The 19,884-nt window shown below is 36.8% G+C and overlaps 1 long non-coding RNA gene across 6 annotated transcripts; it reads left to right on the top strand.

The window, feature by feature from the left end:
• Nucleotides 1-285: 285 nt before the first annotated feature.
• On the top strand, nucleotides 286-6,497 carry LOC145562400 (uncharacterized). Of its 6 annotated transcripts, none has more exons than XR_014094371.1 (10): nucleotides 286-697; nucleotides 1,044-1,082; nucleotides 1,212-1,317; nucleotides 2,112-2,202; nucleotides 2,783-2,844; nucleotides 3,034-3,338; nucleotides 3,408-3,506; nucleotides 3,694-5,473; nucleotides 5,697-6,143; nucleotides 6,232-6,497. It is a non-coding gene; the product is annotated as an uncharacterized LOC145562400 (long non-coding RNA). The 6 variants fall into 6 exon arrangements; XR_014094374.1 differs by having other exon boundaries at nucleotides 287-697; nucleotides 5,697-5,897; XR_014094369.1 differs by having other exon boundaries at nucleotides 287-697; nucleotides 5,697-6,497.
• Nucleotides 6,498-19,884: the final 13,387 nt, after the last annotated feature.

Below are 19,884 nucleotides of genomic sequence, written 5' to 3'. Positions count from 1 at the left end.
ACCAAATTTAATTGATTCGACTTTGGAATTCAAATATCTAGTCATAAAATAAGATCTGACTCTAATATTTTTGTAATGGCTCAATAAGTTCGGGAATTATCATAAATTTGCACAAACCTACAAAATAATACCAACTCTACAAAACCACTAGAAAACGTATATTCCTAACCTTTAAAAAGAGGGAAGTTGCCCAACATGAAAGTATAGTGATATGAGTTTGTAGTCAATGAAATTCATTGTTCATAAGTGGCAAAAGTTTGAGAGTTTGACAACTTTGCATTTGGGTGCAATTTCATTTAATTTGTTGAGTCACCAAATTATACTTTCTCCCATTTTCCTCCTTTTCCATTCATTTTCCACTCTTTCTCTGTCATCTCTTTTCCCGATTTCAAGCTCTTCCATTTATTCATGGATGATAAAAAAAAAAAAAAAAAAACTTTGTTATCTCTCTCCTCCTGCACTCTCTATTTCTCCATCTCTACCATTGAAGCTAAACTATGAGTTTACCATCTCCATTTCCAAAGCAATTTCGTTTTTTCAGATTTCTCAATATTTTTGTTTTTTCTATTCTCCATATTCTCATTTTTTTTCCCGTTGTGTATTGTTGAGTTATGTTGCTTCTATGGAGGTTGAGGATTTCGGTCGACATTGAAGATTAATCTGAGCTTCCCTCCATTAAATCAACTTCTTCTTCCAGGTAGAGTTACTTCTTTATGATCCTCGAGTATTAATTTGACAATTTAGTGTTTAAATTCATAGAGTGTTTAATTTCCTGTATCATTTAATTTATAGTGTTTATAAGAAGCTTTATTCTGAGTTTACCGTCTCCACCAAGGAATAGTGACTTGTTGTTTGATCTTAACACGAACGTCGGTAAGTGGAAACTTGGCAGTATGATTTGCGTGATTTGATGTGGGTATAGATAGATATAGATTAATTTTGTCTTGATTTTTCTTGGAATTGATTTAATTTTGTGTTAATTTTGTCTTGATTTTTCTGGGAATTGATTTAATTGTTCATTCTTTTGTTCTTCATTGAAGCAGTTTTCAAGCTTTCCCTCTGCCATTGAAGCGGTTGCTCAAGTAAGTATTTATTTGTTGTAATTATCGAATATCAATTTCGGCAATCTAAGGTTCATTATTAATATTATTGTCAGTTGGGTATTTTCTGATCTGCGCCAAATTTGGGTTGTTCACTATCAAATTTGGCAGCTAAATTTGCTTTTTTTATTTTCCCACCTTCTCCGGCAAGTATGTGGCGGTTTCAACAGCGGAGGCAATCCAAAATCAGTCTTACACGAGCTTCATGGGGTCAGGGGTCAGCTTTCTTTCTCCTCCTTTATTTTTATTTGTGTTTTATCATTCATTTAAATGTTTAATTGCTTGTTCTGTTTTGTTCTGTTTTTCTTTTGTTTTTGGAGACTGGAGTATTATGAGGATGTGTGATCATAGAGATTGACTATTGTGCAGCACGATTCAATTTATTTTTTTGTTGTAATTATCGAATATCAATTTCTCAACCTAAGCTTCATTTTATAATATACTTATGAATGTAATCAATTTAGGTGGAACATTGCACTAATAATTAAATTAGTGAAGTTATATCAGATGAAACGAGTGCTTTCCAAATTCCAATACTTTACAACAAGATTTAATTCGATTTTTGTAGCCTAATTTGATAATTGAGTCCGTTTAGGATATTTTCTAAGATGGATTAAAGAGCAAATGAGCAATTAGTAAAATTACTATATTCTAAGAGTGATTTCTTTAATATTTCTAACCGAAACGAATTGCATGTGATTTGAGAGTTGAGGCCTGCAAGGCTACAAAACCCCCATTTGTTTTTGTTAATTGAGCAAATTTTAAATATTTTTTTACATTGGATCCTGGTATTTTATTAAGGGAGTTGATTTAAGGGCTAATTCAAGCAAACTATATGCATGTTACATTAGAGGTTCTTAAAAAAAGAAAAAAAAAACAAAGTTACATTGAAGTCCTAGAAACCCCATATGTTTCTCTTTAATATTTCTTTCCTTAGCTTTGGTTTTCTCTGTTGGTTGAAAAGCATCTACAGGCTAACTAATTTAGGAATTCTTATAATGTGACATCCAGGTTAAAACTCATTAACAAACTTCTTGATATGGTGTGTGAGCTTCATCTTGCATTTTGTGGTTGGAAGAAGATAAACCAGTTTAATTATGTGGTATGCATATTTGAATTACATTATCCCTTTATGTTTGATAATTTATAGACAACTTTTATCATTAAGATGAAGCATGTTTTATTATCTACAATTATTCTAAAAGTTTATATTGAGATAAATATTATAAATCTCATATGACTAATTTTCTTCGTGTATAAATCACATACATTAGTCAAAGAGAAGCATATAGATAGTGTGAAAGTATAATGTTGCTTATTTTGCTAGCTTTTTGTAAAATGTTACGAAAGGTTTGGGAATTTATAGAATTAAGTTTTGAGCTTTTGAATTGTTGATTTGCTGAATTTTTAATGTCATAGGTTTAGTTTAAGTTAATGGCATTTGACAAAATTGGATTTAAATACATATGGAAGCCATCGATTTATGCGTACCTAGCATAAATTTTTCAACTTTACTAGCTAAACCTGCATTTCCAAGCCTAAATTTGAGACCTTATGATCCATTATTGCTTAGAAAGTCTAAAATAGTAAAATGTGTTGGAATGGTATGCGAGGCTTACAAAATATTGCATCATATGAGAACAGTAAGTTGGGTTGATTGTGTGTTGTGGATAATGAATTAGGTCTATGTATGACGAATCAACATTTGGCGAATGAGGGGTCTATGGATGACGAATCAAATCTGGTAAACAATAAATTGGTGGATTTTTCTTTTGATTGTTGTTTTTATAGGAAGTTAATTTAATCAATGTTATTTTGTGCTAAGTTAGAGTTATTTTGATGATGTTATTAGAATTTATAGTATGTAATATGCTCATTTATTTTGGAATTGATATTTTTGACATTGATGTGTTTTATTGTTCGGGATATACAGCAAGTGAGAACAGACACAAGCCGGAGGAGGAGAATGGGAATGCTTTGGTGGATTCCAAAACCGAGGTAGTTGTTGAGAGTATTGAAGTGCTTGTTGATGATCAGGCAGGTGGTGAGGAAGGCAATAAAGAGGTGGTTCCTCAAGAAGTCAAGAGGTTACTGAAACTGAACATGTGGTTACTAAGGGTGAGGAGAAAATTAATGCCAAATATGGTGATTCGGAAGAGAAGGATGCTGAGATACCTTCATCTGATAATGTTCCGTTGGAAGGTGCGGAAACGATTGGCACTGAAGTTGCAGAACAAGGTGAAAAATTATTTATTTTAGACTGTTAGATATATATGCTTTAAGCTAATTGATGATTCTCTGTGGTAGGCACTTGCACCAAGATTAAAAAGTGGGTAAGTGAAATTATTTCTACGTGACATTCGTGGAGCAGTGGGATGCAGCTCAGGAATATTGCTTATGCAAAAGGTGAAAAAAAGAGTCTGAATCTGCATGAGTAGAAAAAAAAAGTGTGAATCATATTCAATAGATATATACCCTTATTTAAGCTTTACCAATTATTTACTAGGTTTTAACCACTTATTTTGATAGGATTTATAGTTGATTATGAGAACGATCTTACCCCTTATCTTTGTAATGCTTTGTCGAATTTCAGGGCGAAAGAGGAGGAAATCAAGATGAATAAATGGAGGGTTGTGACTTGTGAGCAACCTCAAGCTCAACTTGATCGAGTTAAGCAGGAGACTAAATGTTCTGTTTTGATTCTTAAGGTTTTTCTTTCTCCTCTTTCTAATTTTTCCTAGCTGAAATTTTATAGTATTTAGTTGTGATTGTTCGTTTTAATGAAAAAAATGAAAGCAGAAATCCTTTATTTTGGATTTAATTTCTATGGTCGTTATGTTTGATTCTATAGTAAAAGGATTGGAACTTCTGTTTTAACTCACTGAAAGTTTATAGCGTTGAGAATTTGAGAATAAGGGGTTTATTTTCAATTACACGATTCATGTTAGCCGACCCCAAATCATTTTGGGACTATAGCTTTGTTGTTGTTGTTGTATACCTTCATCATTGGAAAGTTTATGAAGGTTTCTTAATCTACTCACTGTCTTAGGCTATTCATCTTTGTTTAAATTTAAGTTTAAGGCTATTCAAATTGATATACTAGGAATTTGTTTGGTCTTGTAGAGAAGCAAGTACTAGCATAAGTTCTATTTGTGTCTCTTTGTAAGATTTGTTAATGTTTTCTTAATTTCTATACTCCCACTATATAATTTCGTGGGCTATGTAGCCTCTAATATATTATGTGATTATTTTTGTTGTTTAAGAGGAAAATTCATTCATTAGTTTTTTTATTCATTCCTTCATATGTTCATATTGATACGTGTATATTAACTTGGAAGTAGGAAAGACGAATTTTATCCTCACTTTAATTTATTTTGGCTTTCTCATGATTCCTCTACATCAAATAATTCTCATATTAGGAGTCCCCAAAGGTTTTCTGTTAAAGGGTTTAGCTCATGAATTTCTCAATTGAGGGCTAAAAATTTGAGGTGTTGCAGTTTGGGCATTTCTGATAAATGTGATACCTTGCAAAGACTGATGTTAAAGTTGTGCATTTGTTGTGTGATTGATTTAGTTAATCATTAGATAAACAAGACAGCTAATTATGAATGTCTAATTTTGATTGAAGATTGGTTTTAGCTTTAAATTAGTGTTATGCTACTTGATCCTTGTTTGTATTATTGGAGTGTTGAAATTGATGTTGTCACTTTGATGTTGAGCTCTTTGAATATTTTCTTTGTTAAATCATAACTAGAAAATATAATACGGTGAGTGCAATGAAAAAAAAAAGTGTTTGAGAGAAAAATCTGGGAGATAGCAATTGCTTATAAGGAAGAAGGAGGAGAGGAAAGTGATACAGTGAAGGAGGGAACAAGTAGAAACGAATTACTAAAAATTACAAAAACCATAAAATATAAGTGAAGTTAAAAAGAAAGGGAGTGAGGAATTAAGGGCCTGGAAAGATAAATAGATAGATTGATGGATATCAAGTAGAAAGAGGCCCTTTAAAATTTGCTATTGATATAAAAACGAGTAATAGAAGGAGATGGAGCCCATAGAGGAAAAGGAAGTGGGAAGGGAGGAAGGGGGGAGAGGGAGAGGGGGAGGAGAAAGTAGTATAATACATTCTAAAATTTGCAAAACCAAAAAAGTTGATTGAGAAGAAGACAGGTAGAGGAAGAAGCCTGGGAAACCTGGTCATCAATTCTTGACAGAAATCGCAAAAGAATCTGTGTCGAAGCTAGGCCTAAAACCCGGGCAAGAGGTTATGGATGCTTGTCGTGGCATAGGTAGAGTTGATTTCTACGTGGCAGAGAAGTTCAACATTGATCTCATTGGCATTGATCTCTCCACCAATATGATCTCCATAGTTGGTAAGCATGTTGTTGGATACAATTGTGCATTTGAGTTTAAGGCAGCTGATTGTAAAATGATAACTTACCTAATGATACCTTTGATGTGATCTATAGCCGTGATACCATTCTTTATATTATGGTAATTTATGTTCATGCTTATCAACCTTTTGTTTATTCTATACATCCCCAGTAGCAACTTAATTTTAGCATTATAATTGTGCTACTCTGTTGTATTTTTCAGGATAAAGCTATTAACGTCGTTTTACAAATGATTGAAACCTGATGGGAGAGTTATAATAATTGATTACTGCAAGAATGCTGGTATACATACACCCATCATGACATCGCTCGAATTTGCTGCATATATTCAGCAGAGGGGATATGATCTCATGATTTTATTCTCAATGCCCCATCTCCGAAATCAAAATTTCTTACTATTAGCGTATGTACTGATGATGTATTCATTTGTTCCAAAACTTAAGAGATGTTGGATTCAATGAGGTTATTTATGAGGATTTAGGTTTCATCAGTCCTTTTTCTTTTAATTCTCTTCAAATATCAAGTACAAAACTTTAGTATTTTAAATTTCTTAAGGCTTTGTGTTTTCTTATTAGTCCTTGAAGTTTCACAGAGGAAACTAGATGCAGTCGAGAAAGAAAACGAAAGATTTGTTTCTATAATCTCTTAGGTTTGTTTTACTACAATTAGGAGTATTAGAATTGGAGTTTTTTTTTTTAGGTGTTGATTTGCTTACATTTATTAAGCTTTATTTACAGGGAGATAGTTGGTTGGACTACCAAGTTGGTGAGGAGGTCATTTGGTTAGCAAGGATGGAGTTTCTTCATTTTGTTGAGAAATTAGTGAAGAACAGATTGTAGCCGGCATCTCTGATTTATTTTTACGAGAATTATCAGTTATGATTTATTAATAATGTGTAATTTGCCAATTATTATCATACTTATTATTTTTTATTAAAGAGGGGAGAAAACAATGGTAGAAACTTATACACCAAATAATAGAAACATTCAATTGTAGTTTTTAACGCTACTAAATTATCTCTTCAACTCACATCACCAAAGTGTTCATATAGTCCGGTTGTATTGTTGCTTATCAAAGAAGGCTTGAGCTATCCATAAAAAAAATTGTATCAATTTTAATTTAAAAATGCTACATTCTTTGTCATTAGTCCAGCGTTAATGAACTAATCATAAGAATAAATAATATTTAAACCAATAATTACGACAAAAATTCACACGCTGAACTATCACTACAACATTTTAAAAATGTTTGATACATTAAGCAAGACTTATTGATTAAGTAATTATTGAAAAAAATACCTAGGCCTTATTGATTACATAATTTTAATAAAGAATAGATTTTATTTCATACACTATTAGGTAATTATTGATAAGGTAGCTAAATCTTATTGATTATGTAGCTAAGCCTAAGAATTTGAATTATAATGGAAACCGAAAATCATTCACTATTTAAAAGTTTCATACATCCAATTACACAATCACAATTTAATGTTACTATTACAAATTTGAGCGAGTGATGAAAAAAATTACCAATTGGTGCAAAAAAATGACCACAACAAATCACACAAATAATAAAACCAAAAAACACACTGAACTATCGCGCGCGGATGTGCGCGAGAGGGCGACTAGTTAGTGATAAAAATAGCTCTGTAGAGCTTAAATAAGCACAAATATGACCGTGGGACGACGAATATATATATTTATATAAAATAGGACTCATTAAACTCCCCCAAACTAAATATTTGTTGGTCCCTAAGCAAAGCAATGAAAAACTAAATCATTACTTTACCCCAAAAATAATTTAAATCATTAAATATAATTCAAGGTAAATCCGATAAATATGTATAAAAGTCAATCAATCAAATCCATCCAACTACTAATCTTCCTTAAGAATTGTCAAATAGAGCAAACCACAGGAGCATACAGAATTCAAGACTAGTGCTCACACTCTCAACACTCATTTATGTGGTGAGTAAAAGATGTATTTGATCGCTCTCCAACCACCCCTTTATATGTGAATAATGCCCTTCCAAACTCACACACTCGTGTGTTTAAAAGACAAACACTCAACTTAATAGTCGACTCGGAATATGTTAAATCATTCTTTTCATTGATAAACAACTACTTTCACATTCATACAACTCTATGCACAAAGGTCGGAAGGTTTTTAAAGCTTGTAATGTACGGCTAAGGTAAAGGGTAGGAAATATTTGGGAAAGCAAAGCCATGCTTAAGGGAGCTAAAATTCTAACTAAAAAAACCAAGGTAAAAAATAAATAATGACCAAATCATCTCCAACACAACTCAACTCAACTCTACAAAATTCACAAAACAACTAATCCAATATTTCACAAATTTTCTAACACTTACAACTTCACTCTTAAAAATATGATAATATAGAACTTGTTTATTTTTTTTTTCTTTTCTTTTTCTTGAGCAACCTCTAATTAGAACACTTGAATATTGAAACAATTTTTTTTTTTGCTCTTTTTTTTTATCTCAAATTGGAAATTTCAACTTTGAACAACAATTTTTCTATTTTTTTCCCATCCACATATAAGAACAAACTACTCTCCATATTCAACTACTTTGTGCAAATTATGAGCACACTACCACTCCCTCACCTCACTTTCTAATTGATAGGATTAGTGTCCTCCGAACAAGTGTATTATTCCGATAGAGGGTTCGGAATTATTAGAAAGCTAATTATTCAGTGAGGTCAAGTGATCGGAATGCCTAGCTGGAGGCTACTTCCGATCAATAATATTAATGTATATTTAATATTACAGCTTAATCTTGACTGAACCCTATGGGTCACACCCAATCAAGTAACCGATCCGTGATGACGAATTAATCCAAAAGGAATTAATGAGTCATTAGAGTATTATGAGAAAAGAAGTCGGATATCGAGTTAGGAGCATCGAAGTCAAGCGTCTCAAGTCGAGTCGGATTTATGAAACGACGTGGCGGTAGAATCAAGCAATCAACAAGTAGTAAATACTCCTAGCATCGGAATGCCCCGAGCAAACTGAGTGCTAGGGGCATGGCTGCTAGTATGGGCTCTACACCAAGCCTAGGCTGCTAGAAGGGCAGGCTGGTACGGGGCATCGCATGCTAGCACACTAACATCGCTAGCATGCTAGCAGGCCAGCAGTATGCTAGGCCTTGCTAGTTGCTGCCAGCGATACACGTAACATCTCGCGCCCATCAGCCCGCAAGCATGCGGAGCATGCTGGGCCGAGGCAGCAGGCGCGCGCCAAGCTGGCAGGCCCAGCCAAGGGGGCTAGGCCGCCAGCGAGGCAGCCTTGACGCCCAAGGCTAGGCGCGCCAGCTGGCGAGCGTGGATAGGGTCGAGCATTTAGGGAGGCGGTTTGTGAGTATGCTTGGGGAGGAAGGAAATGGTCCCCTCCCCTTGGTGGTCCTCACCTACTCCTTCTCTCTTGCTATGCCACTTGTTGATTCTTGATTGCATTGCCTTTTTCTTTTGATTTTTTTATTTAAATTAAAATAGAAAAAGGGTTTTTACCAACTCTCCCACATTGATGGGAGAGAGGAATGTTCATGGGATTTTCTCTATAAATACCAAGCTTTGGGATTCGAGAAAATCCACTTTAAGTTGTGAGCTTGAAAGGATCACCAAAATCGTGAACATTTTCGCTCATAATACTCTAAGTTCTTTTGGTCTAGCCCCGACTAAGCTCCGGGGTAGGGGCCGTACTGGTCATGCTTGTGGGTGGACTTCGTTGGAGGTTCTCGCATTTGCGAAACTCGAGTAGCTTTTCAAGTACGATCTCTTCAAGGAGCGAAGCACGCTATAAGGGTAAAATCGTCTTTCTCTCTCTTTATTAATTATGTAATTAATTATGTCATTAATTAATATGCTTGTTTAGTTACATTTATTTATGTGCGGGTCTTGGGGTCAGGTTTTGATTTCGCGTGGTGTTGGACATCACGAAACCCAACACTAATAGCTCCCCCAAACCAAGCTTGAGACTAGTAACCAATGGGGCTTAAATAAGCTTGTATGTGGCTAAATAAATAATAAAGAGACACAAGCAACAACATGGGTAACAAGAAGGGAAAAAATGAAAAAATCGTCTGAAGGCTACCTAAAGGAACAAACGCCTTCATCCTCCTCATTGTGCATAATAATGAGAAATAGAAATATTACTCAAAGCAAAAAACCAATACTCAACTACATTGACATACCAGGAACTAACACACATTTTTCACCAAATCAACTAGTCAAGCACTATATTTACAAGTAGGTGGGAAAAATTGACGCATGTTAGAGTTTCAAGGCAATCAAATATCAAATCATGATCAATTAATTCACAATATCTATCATCAATAACCAAGAATCAAAACAATTTTCGAAAAATTTTCATCAAGAGGCACGGGGAAACATGATTTATAATTTATTGAAACGTATTTTTGGATTTTTAAAAACTATTCTAGAAATCAATAAAATCTATACACCATTAAAGTAATGGAAAGCTAAAACAGTAATAATAATAAATCTCTTCAACTTATGATCATAAAACAAATAGTCAGCTACTCGAATGAATAAAAACAAATTTGACGGAGGAAACAAACAAAATTGACGAAAAGCGAAAATCCTATAAAGCTCCTACTAACACCCAGCTAAAACTAATTATCAAAGCTAAAAACAAAAACTACTGCCCATTGTAGACACCTAATTGTGTCTCCCCAAAAACCAAACCCAGTGATGAACGTCTTTCATGTCATTGATTATCGAACAAAGTAAAAGTGTGAAAAGTCTAGTGATGCGGTTACTTTTAATAAAAATACTTCTTTCTGTTTTTGAAAATATTCCTTTTCGTACCCTGCTTATGAAAAATGTCCAGTCCAATTTAGTTTGGTCCATGATATGGCTCCAATAATTGTGTGATTGGATGGGGTTTGAAAAGGCCTTTCCAACGATATATTATAAGCCCAATTCCGATAAATAATGAGGAAGTTATGGCCAAAATACTAAACTGGGACCAAACCAGATTTTACCTACGACCCAATGATCATGAGGAGGGTCCAAAGGTTTAATCCCATTCCTAAACTAATTAGGACTTATTAGAAACTTCTATAAGTTTCTAAAAGATCTTAATTATCCTTTTTGAAAAGATAAGATCAAAGAATTTAAAATTGAATAAAACTTCTCTTTTTGAGAGTCCTAACTCTATTCAAATTTAAAGATGTTCAAAAACAGTCAGATATTATTTTTTTTCCTCATAATATTTATCAAAATCTTATATGGTTGGATAGATCTTGAAATTATATTTCCAATGACATATTATAATATTAATTCCGAGCTATAATGAAAAAGATGTGAAAGAAATACGAAACTCTATCCAAAACTGACACCCTTCCACTATTTTGGCCATATCATTTATGCTACAAAATATTTTAATTTGATTCTAATTGGGATGGAAATTAGAATTCGAGAACTTTCCAACGACATATTATATGACTTATTAAGACTTCTGGATCAAAAGATATGATAAAAACAAAATCCGAAAAAAATTGTCTCAGCGCAAAACGACAGCTATGTCGCGCCGCGTGATTTCTATCGTTTCGCGACATAACCAATTTTATTCCGATTCAAATTCTAATTCTTTTCTATCGTTTTCGGACTATTTTCTCTATAAATAGGGTCGTATTTCCCCGTTTTCAATCATCAACAAGCTGGATCATCGCCAATCATCTCTCTTCTCTCTCTCTATTCTTTTTCTAAGCCTAGCCCTTTTTAAAGTATATCATACCTCATTCACAAGTTCTGGACACAACTAGCCAAGTTCGAAGTTGCCTTCGTCCTCGACGTGAAAGGTTGATAATTTCTGAGGGTTTGGTCCCAAATCTTATTTCAATTCTTTGATTAGATTTACTGTTTAATATTTTCCTTGAAGTTACTAACGTGTGTATTGTTTTGATAGAAAGAGATACGAGGCATCGAAGTAAGTAATTTAATTGCTTAATTATTCTTTTGATATAGAAAACATGTTTAGGTTATATTAATTCCTAGTATCATGTTAGGATGCTTTTATTGCTTTCTAGTATCATGTTTAGGATGCCTCCTATTTCTTCTATCATGATAGTATCATGTTAAGGATAAAGATTTGATTTTTATTGTTTAGTGACATGCTAGGATTTGTTATTAATCTTGTTAGTATCATGCCTAGGATCTTGCTAATATTATTATGCTTCACTGAGATTATTATTATGATGATGATGATTTGTTGTTATTATTGTTGCTTGATATTATATATTATTGTTATTGCTTGATCGCGCCCTCTCTTGCAGGTTTAAAGGGAATTTGTATTTGTAATCACGCTTAATAAGATAATTAATAATCTTGTTTAGGCTAATATGATTATAATTCAAGTGATCGCCAATAATAGTTTTGTTTGTGCATTAATATTCAACCAACATAGATAAACAGGTTTAGGGTTAATGTAATGATTGTATGTTAGTCAGAAAGCGCACATGAAATGAGAAGAATAAAGTAGAGGCCTATTATTAGGGCAAGTTCAATCTCTTTTAGGTTGGATTTGTACCTTCATCCCTGTCCAGTCATGGTTCCACACCACTATGGAGTTAGCGATCTCATGGATCGTGAAGGGGTGTAACCTTCACCCTGTGAACGGTTTACAAGTTCCTAAAACTTGTTGGCGACTCTTTTGCTCTAGCTTCCTTCCCTTTGGATGCAACCATGCTTAAGTGTATGATCACAGTGGGGCTCAAGTGTGGGATGCTTGAAATATTCCCTACAGTTTTTGGCGACTCCAGTGGGGAGGATTTCTATTTTAATTCCTAAAATTTATTTTGGCAATGATTTAAAATGAGTGGATGAGACTCAAAAAGTTCTAAATATTCATGTGCGTAATTTTGATTGACATTATTGGCATAAGCATAAAAAAGGTCCGCATTGGAAAGATCACTCGTAATGCGTCACAAACATAGGATTTTTACACGTAGGAAATTTGGGAAATATCTTTCACAACTAGAATCAAAATAACGCTGCGAAAAACTGGAAAATTCAAAGAACAAAAAGCTGCTAAGGCATGTAGGAACCGGCGCTGAGAAAATAGTGCCAGTGCAATGCGATGGCTCTGTAGTCGTGCGACAGCAATGTCGTTTGGCGACAGGGTCATCGTCTGGCGACAGGCCCTGTTGTCTCGCGCCATATTCTTCCAATACCGAGCCAGAAATCTACCTTCTTTGTTTCGACCAATTCTAGTACTGTTCGCTCGATTCTACTTCCTAATTGAGTTTTTCTCACTTTTCTGAACCCATATGTGTTCTACATATGGTTATAACCCTCTGGGAATTCACGCTCCATCTACCCAATCGAACGGTCATGGCAACAACGGGTATATCCGAGTTTGTGAATTCACCAAACCGTGGAAGCAAATTTAACTTGCGGGGTCCCATCCACACACGCCAACCCTTCCAAAGGTAAGGCTTCCGCGCGATGCATCCGGACTCATAACCATGGACCCTCTTTGATTAACCCTTATTTTTGAACTTTAGAGAACTAGAGGCATGGTTAGGTTGCAAACTCATTGCATCATATTGTGCTTACTTGACTACTTGTGCATTTTTGCTTGTACATATTTATATGTGATTAAACTAACCGTTTGATTTGACTCGTGATTATAAAAATGCTTAAATCAACTAAACAATGATTAAAGGACTTTGCTTAATTAATTAATTAATTAATTTGAGTTAATAAATATGTCTTAAATTGAGTCATAGTTCCTTTGAGTCAACCCGGATTTTTATTCCCGTATACTGCACAAGTGTCAACTTGTTTTGGTCATATCCAAAGTTCTATAAAGAACTACAAGTCGTAAAACCTATGGATCTGTAGCCCCGAGTTTTATCTTTCATTTGGTGTTGGTTTCGTCCAATTCGGAGTCACAGATCAAAAGTTATGACTGAAATACTACAGCCTGTCCAATTTAGTGCACATAAATGAAGTCTTAACTTAGTCTTTGTTTGAGTCCAGTCACATAGTTTAGTCACATGGTCATGACACAAGTCTTAACATGTCACTTACACCCACAAGTATTCACACACTTTGTATATATGTCACCATGACCATGTCTTAGGTTCATGCATGAATCGATTTTTTCCATCATTTGAGTTGGGGGTCTATTCTATTCCTAATGCTTCCATATCTCTCCATCTATATCATCTTTCCACTCTCTACATTTTTTCTATACATATCATTCCCCTCATTCTTCCATGATATTTCTCCATCTATGCATGATGAATCGAGTTTGAGTCAAACAATTAACAAAAAGTATCCATAACTTCCTTTTCTGCAGTACTTGGTCAAGAAGAGAAGGACGCTTAATTAAGGACAACACCTTCATTCAAGTTCTACTCTTCGATAAGCCCATCAGACACAGGAAAAAGTTCGTACTAATGGCTTCCCAACAAGAAGTTGATGAGTTGAGGCAAAACATGAACAATCTGACTGAGATGGTGAAGACTCTCGTTCTTCAAGTCAACGATCCTTTCAAGCAAAAACAACTGGAGCGCATAAAAGAAAGCCTTAGCAACATTTCCAACGATTACAAGTTTCAGGGAAATAGCTCACAAGGGGTCTCGGTGGACAAGGAATTTCTTCCACATAAGTTCAATGCCAATGACATCCCTAAATTCAAGCCAACTGACAACCCTTACTTCCACTTAAGAGCCTTTGAAACTATAATGAACATTAAGGGGATGATAGGAAGGTTTTCCACACTTTGTTCTCATTATCTCTAGAAACTGTTTGTCAACAATGGTTCTTTTCCCTTGAAAAAGAGAAGACCTCTTCTTGGGATTCCATAATAAATGCTTTCATAGATAGATACAAGTGCAACGTTCAGGTTGAAACTGATAATAAAGAACTTGAAATGTTGAAGCAAAAGGAGAATGAAGGATTTACTTATTTCTTCAACAAGTGGAGGGAGACTTCCGCTAAGATGATTTAAGTCCCTACTGAAAAGGAATCTGTGAGGATGTTCATCAAGAACCTCCAAGGCAAGTACCAAAGGCACCTAAAATATCAATGCAATTTAAACACTTTCAAATCTGTCTATGACATAGGTATTGATATTGAAGATGACCTTGCAAAACAAAAAGCTACTAACCATAGTAACAACAGTGGCTGAGGAAAGAAGAACGACAATCCTTCTTCTTCCGAAAACACCTACTCTAGTAACAATGTTAGTACCTTTGACCTTAACGAAGTCTTAGCCATGGATAACCAAAGACCTAAGAAGCAACTAAGGAAAGAATTCACCCCTATTGGGATGAACTACGATACTGCTTTCGATCGACTCCATGCCAAAGGACTCATCACTCTTATTGGACCTCTTCAAGATCCAGCACCCGAAAACACGTCACCCAACTAGGATTCTTACACTCATTGCAAGTACCATCAAGGTAGAGGGAATACTATCGAGAGTTGTTGGAAGCTAAAAGAGGCCATCCAACATTTGATTGATAATAACAAGCTTCCCATACCTCCAGCTGGCAAGAAGGCCGAATGATGATAAAGCACAAGATACGAGGCGGGCTTCAACGACAAGATTTCGTGACCTCTTTTTTCTTTTCTTTATTCTTTCTTTCCCCAATAAGTCTAGCATAGGCACCTTTTATTTTCCTTAGATTTTATTTTGTAGGTTTTTTCTTTTTCCTTTTAATAAAATGAGCATTTATTCCTTGCATATGATCATTGCATTGCAAAAAAAAAAAAAAAATAAAAAAATAAAAAAAATCCATGCCAAACAAAGCACAAGGTATACCAGTGATTTGAGGCACCCCTTGTAACCATATCATATCACCATCACCCTTCAAATATACAATCCTTTCTTGATAAACCACTTTGAGCCTCGTCTAACGATAGACCTCTCATTTTTTCAACCCACATCTACCTAACCTTGGGATGGGATGGTGCGCAACTTATGCAATTTCAAAAGCTTGAGTGATTTCAAAAGATTAAAATAGCAAAAAGCAATAACATTGTAAAAGTGTGCTAAAGGGCAAGTGTTCCAATGTCATTGACATAAACATGCCTTTGATATGAACACGTATCATATTGCGTCTCTTATCGAGTGCTCGGTACCGTTCCTGAGAAACATGAATGCCAAGTGAGTGATAGACCGCATGATCGGGATTGCCCACACTTATCAAAATAAAAAAAAAAGAGAGCAAATATATAAACAAAAGAGAGTTCAAAAGTGAGAAACCTCAAGCATATAAATATAAAGATTCAAAGCACGGTTGCACACCTTGGGGGCTTATCCAGGGTCTTGAGCCTTTATCCCCTTCTTCTTCAACCTTTAGCCTAACCCTGTTACAACCCTTCAAAAGACCTCTTTGAGGTATACACACACTTGTGCGAGGTTCGGCTAGAGCTACGTTCGGCCTGATTCCTAACGGATACGTAGGCAACCTCACATTGGGGTGCGGCTGTAATAAAATGCATTCATTCACATTCATAAATGATCATATCAAGGGATCTCCAATGTTCATCCCTATCCACATAGAGCTAGACTTGGGGGCTTGATCCTTACATCATTATCCTACCCAGCCTAAGAGTCACCATTATTTGACTCTTTTCTATATATTTCCACACCATTAGCCTTTGCAGCCTAACTTTAGTGTCACTTTCACACACTGCACAGATACATGACCAAATAATCCTTTCCTTAGGAACCCTTTGTCATGAAATCTTAACACAACGTTGAAGCATACCTTGTCATATCAAAATCACTCATCATTGCATCACAAAGTATAAAGTACTTAGCCTTCGCGCCTAAGTTACCCAAATACTTTCATCATCGAGTCAACAAATTGAGATAGCCTAGGATGAACTAATCCTTCCACTATGAGATACAACGTCAATGCATACATTTGACTAAGCTCATTCAACATGCACTCAAACACTCAAACACTCACTTCGATTCTTTTTTGTGTCTTTCTTTTTCGGGAGAAAGTCGGTACCCTCCACAAAAATGACTGAAATTTTTTGCTTTTTTGCATTATCGAGTCGGTCAAAACACATTAAGTCACACAAGAGTCAAACAAACTAAACATTGAGTCAACCTCAAGTCAAAGCAATCATAATGTCAAGCACTACAAACCTTAGGTCAACCCTAAGAAAAACATAAGCAAAGTCCTGTAGTCCAAAACATAGATCCAGGTGCACTAAGTCCCAGACGGACAGGTGATCTTTACAAAGGATTAAGGCAAAAGACACAAGTTTTTCAAGACATGACAAGCTATCACTTCCAATGCGTGAAGATGAGAGAATTTGACAAGACAACTCAAGGCGTAGTGGTCTTTGACAATATCCCCTAAAGATATGGAAGATTTCACCTTAATTTGAGAAGACGGCTCAAGGCGTAGTGGTCTTTGACAACATTCCCTAGGATGCGAAAGTTGACACCCAATCTGAGAAGATGGCTCAAGGCGAAGCAATCTTGGACGACATTCCCCAAGATGTGGAGATTGTCGAACAAAACAACTTTGATTCAACAAAAATTTGTTGTGTCCTAAGGCATGGACGACTCACACAGCAAGTTTCTCAAGGCGAAGAGACTCATAATTATTGGACAAGTTTTCCCAAGACGAAGAAAAATTATCGATTGATGCACACTTCCCAAAGGGTAGAATTTGGCAATTGCATCCCAAGGCGTGAGTACTTAATGGAATCTCACTTGTGAGCTACTCAAGGCATAAGGGCTCATGACAAGACTCTCAAGGCATGGAAACTGTTAAACTATTAGACTTTCCAAGGCGTGGAAAATCATCATTTAGAAGACTGCTCAAGACGAAGGAGTCTACGACATGTTGCCCGAGGCGAGGAAATTTGTCATCATTCATTTGTGAGTTGCTCGAGGCGCAGAAGATCATGATAAGAATTCCCAAGGCGTGGAAAACTATCATCCAATGGATCGCTCGAGACATAGTGGTTCACAATAAGAATTCCCAAGGCGTGGAAGACCGTCATTCGGTGAATCGCTCAAGACGTGGTGGTTCACGGTAGAATTCCCAAGGCGTGGAAGATTGTCGTCCAGTGGATCGCTCGAGGCGTGGTGGTTCGCGATAGAATTCCTGAGACATGGAAGGACGTCATAGCAAAGCTGAAGACGGCTACAAGCAGTCGCCTTCGACGATGTTCCCTAGAATGTGGAGGATTTTCACAAACAATCGAGGATGGCTACAAGCAGCGGTCTTCGACGATGATGTTCACGAGACACAGTGGAGGTCTTCACAACAAAAATGCGGCAACAAAATCAGTTACCTCAGAGACGTGTGCTCGACGGTGCTAGATACGCGTTTCTTAACTCTCTTATCTGTTTAACTAACGCTAGTTTGCAGGTATCGGCGTTACAAGAATGATTTAGGGTCGCCGAACGTTCTGAATCATTCTCCGTCCCTATCACTACTTTGACTTTTGTTTTTAAAACTTGTGTTTCTCCAAACTCAGTCAAAGTGGGGGCTTCTGTAGACACCTAATTGTGTCTCCCCAAAAACAAAACCCAGTTGTTTCGGGGTTTTTTGTGATTCCCTCGGATACTGGTCACGCTCTGCTGACAAAGACTCGGACACCTGCAAAATAACGAATATTCCGGTGTACGGAATATTCGCCTCCGACGCTCAAGTTAGTGAACGGAAACGGAAAAGGCTAGAGAGAGAAAGTAGAGAGAAGTTGGAGCTCTTTAATGCTCTATATTTATGTTATGTCACAATCCACCCCTCCCATCATAAATGATTGGGGTATTTATAGGGGTGGGAACATGTACCCCTCTAGGGTTTATGCCCTAGAATTTCGTGACGTGATTGGCTGCGCAATCAGAGGTCACCACGTGTCGTGGGGGGCGCCGTTTTACGGCTTTCAAGGTTTTCTCGGAATTTGGGCCTGAGGTCATCAGGGCTCTTTTCTCATTCTGATTGCAGCATTGGGGCATTTAGAGATGGCTGACAGGTGTCACCATGACAAGTGGACACGTGTCACATTCTCATAGGGCCACGTGTCGCCTGTTTATTGGGCCACGTGTCACTATGAGATTGGGCCACGTACCTGGGGTATTTTTACCCTAAACATTTGCCCCTCAGAGGGGGTGGCTCGTACACTTACTGGCCGCCTCCTCTGATCTTGAACTCTGGACGTCCTGGTACTCTGGGTTGGGTTTGCTTCCCATCTGCCCTGGACGTCCATATACTTTTGATTCAAGGCTCTTTTTGCTACGTGGACGTCCATATATTTTGCCCTGGACGTTCTCGTAGTCTGGAATGAGCTTGGCTTTTTGCTTATCTGGACGTCCAAATTTTGTACTGAACGCTCTCGTACTCTGAGAGGCTTAACCTCTGAATTCATGTGGTCGTCCACTTGTTTCAAGCTGGACGTCCTCATACCCTGGGAGGAGTTGATCTCCTAACTGCCCAGAACGGCCACATCAACGAGACTGGACGTTCTGATACTCTGGGAGGAGCTTATCTCCTAACCACCTAGAACGGCCACAACAATGAGATTGGACGTTCTGATACTCTGGGAGGAGCTTATCTCCTAACCACCCAGAACGGCCACAACAATGATACTGGACGTTCTGATACTCTGGGAGAAGTTGATCTCCTAACTGCCCAGAACGGCCACAACAATGAGACTGGACGTTCTGATACTCTGGGAGGAGCTTATCTCCTAACCACCCAGAACGGCCACAACAATGAGACTGGACGTTCTGATACTCTGGGAGGAGCTTATCTCCTAACCACCCAGAACGGCCACAACAATGAGACTGGACGTTCTGATACTCTGGGAGAAGTTGATCTCCTAACTGCCCAGAACGGCCACATCAATGAGACTGGACGTTCTGATACTCTGGGAGGAGATGATCTCCTAACTGCCCAGAACGGCCACATCAACGAGACTGGACGTTCTGATACTCTGGGAGGAGCTTATCTCCTAACCACCCAGAACGACCACATATCTTCTTCGGGGTAATCTGGGCTTCCATGATTTCAGACGTACTTCCTGGCTTTCTAATCATGCTTCGTACGTCTGAGAACTGGGCGGACGTTTTTCCTCTTAGATTTTCTCAAGTTTTGGAGACTAAGTGTTGAAGGTGTAAAATTCTTGAATTTTCCACTTATTTCAATTCACTTTAACGTGCCGTTAATTGTTCGTCTGGTCTTTTTCACAAGTTAACAGAACCCTAACGTCGTCCTGGCCCTTTCTTCGAGTAATTTCTCAAGAAATTACCGTTTGAATGTTTAGGCGGGAAAGACGGTTTTACCATTTTGCCCTCATGAATTCACTCTATAAATATGGGAGGTGAATTCTCATTTTCACACTTTACCCAATTGTGAATTCTA

The sequence above is a fragment of the Chenopodium album genome, chromosome 10 (genome assembly GCF_948465745.1).
Source record: "Chenopodium album chromosome 10, dcCheAlbu1.1, whole genome shotgun sequence".
Lineage (NCBI taxonomy): Eukaryota > Viridiplantae > Streptophyta > Magnoliopsida > Caryophyllales > Amaranthaceae > Chenopodium > Chenopodium album.
The sequence above is the reverse complement of the archived record's forward strand: the minus strand, read 5'-3'. Positions and strand labels throughout refer to the sequence as shown.